The sequence below is a fragment of the Eptesicus fuscus genome, chromosome 1 (assembly GCF_027574615.1).
Source record: "Eptesicus fuscus isolate TK198812 chromosome 1, DD_ASM_mEF_20220401, whole genome shotgun sequence".
Lineage (NCBI taxonomy): Eukaryota > Metazoa > Chordata > Mammalia > Chiroptera > Vespertilionidae > Eptesicus > Eptesicus fuscus.
In genome coordinates this window covers 61,928,679-61,930,764 of record NC_072473.1, presented here as the reverse complement: position 1 = coordinate 61,930,764, position 2,086 = coordinate 61,928,679, and the positions used below count along the sequence as shown (strand labels likewise).

The 2,086-nt window shown below is 42.3% G+C and overlaps 1 pseudogene; it reads right to left on the bottom strand.

Annotated features, from left to right (window-relative positions):
- Positions 1-255: 255 nt before the first annotated feature.
- On the bottom strand, positions 256-1,433 carry LOC129149200 (tubulin-folding cofactor B-like; annotated as a pseudogene).
- Positions 1,434-2,086: the final 653 nt, after the last annotated feature.

Here is a 2,086-nt window from a genome sequence, read left to right as displayed (position 1 = left end):
AGGCAACCAATTGATATGTTTCTCTCACATTGATGTTTCTCTTTGTCTTTTCCTCTCTCTTTAAAAAAAAAAAAATCAATGGAAAAATATCTTTGGGTGAGGATTAACAAAAGTAAAAATAAAATATAAAATAATTAAATAAATAAAATCAAATCAAATAAAAATGGAGTCAGGGGAAGAGCTCCATTGGCACACATAGGGAGGGGCAATAAGTGGGTTAGTCAACTGGAGCAAGAGAGTACAATTCCTTCGGCATCACATCTCATCCAAACTGTAGTCCGACTCAGGAAAATCCCCCAGTGTCATAACTGATGGCTTAAGGAAGGCATGGTAGTTGGTCTGGCATTTGAATTAGTGTTTCCTATTCACAGTGCCATCTTTTTTCTCTAGTGGCTCATCATAGTGGATACCAATCCAGTACCCAGACTTGAAATCTGTTAGGCCTACATACATGACGATGACCCCGGCGAGGAGGCTGCCCAGGTGCCTGTACCTCACAACAACTGTCCACAGGGATGACACTGTCATGGGCCTTCTCCTCCCTGAGGTGCTGGGTGATCTCAGTTTCTTGCTTTGCCTGCTCCTTTTCATTATATCTACCTAGCTTGCTGCAATTCAGGAAGGAGCAGAGTGATTCTTGCCTCTGTTCATAGGCTTCTTGTGAGATCCTATATTTTCCCACATTGGTCACATCCTCATACTCCCCAAGGCAGGCACCACTGTGGTCAATGACATGGATGTGGCAGCTGTCATCTATAGGGTAGGAGCCCAGGAGTGCATCCTCCTGATCCAGCTTGCTGTAGAACTTCTTGTCAGCTCCACACATCTCTAGTTCCATGCAAGATGTAAGGTTTGCCTAATGTTAGAGAGTGGGAATTTTTGCCCATTCCAGAGAGGCCGTGGACTATGCCCCAGATAGAGTTGTCAGTGCTGACACCAGGCCAGGCCTTGAGTTATGGTCTCATGGCCCCTTCCCAGCACGTAGGCCTTCTTTCATAGAACACTGTCAGCTTTCTGAAGAACAGGATGATCCTGTAAATAACATGGTCGTCAATGGCATGACTCTGACGTTGCTTGGGAAAAACTGTTTTGTCTTGGGTTGCTTGCTCTGCAAAAACAGGATGTGGTAAATGTGCTTAAAAGTGGTCCTAGACAAAGGGTCAGGGCTGCTCTCTGGACTCCCTGCGTGGAGAAAGGCAGAGTAGTCACTGGCTGGCTGGCTGGCTGGCCGGCCAGCTAATAAAGGCTCCTTAAATTTTAATTTGGTCTGGACTCCAGTGGTTGTTCACTCACATTCGCTCCACAACACCTACCACCAGCTCTAATTTACACGTGAATTCAACTATAATGAGAATGCAAATGAGCTGCTTCTAGGAGCAAAAGCTGCTGATGAAAATGCTCTCTGTGGGTGCCGACAACCCTGTCACCTCCATCTCTCTGCGCCATGCCAGACCGCCTGTCTCATGAATTTATTATGTTAGCAAAGCTATAGACATTTTTCTACATCTGTCTCTTAGTGTACATATAACAGAAATTTTAAGGTATACCTCAGAGAGGAAATGCTGAGTTATAAGGTATGCACATATTCAACTTACTACATAACGCCAAAATGTGCTTTTAAAAATAAGTGTTGACATCTGGTAGGTCACATCCCTCCAACTTATTCTTTTATGCTGCCTTGACTCTTCTTGGTGCTTTGCTCTTCCACATATTTTAGGTGATCAACATGTTCAGTGCCCAGCTGAATCTTCTTTTCAGCCTTTGAGTTCAGTGTCTTGCATAAGAAGCCCTTTCCTATATCAAGATTATAAACAAATCTGCATTTCTTAAAACACATTTTGTTTTTTACACTTAAGCCTTTAATCTCATCAGAAAATTATTTTTGTTGTAAGTTTGGGATTGATTTTTTAAAATTAGATTTAATTTGAGTAATTGTGGGAAAGCAAGTTTAAAGACAAACAAGGCACAAATGGAATAGGAACCCATGAAAACAGGTATTGGGTCCATTTTACAAATTTGAAAACAAAGTCTGAGAGAGAAGCTAAGTAATTTCTCCAAGGCTGCTCAACCGAAGGACCAGAATTAA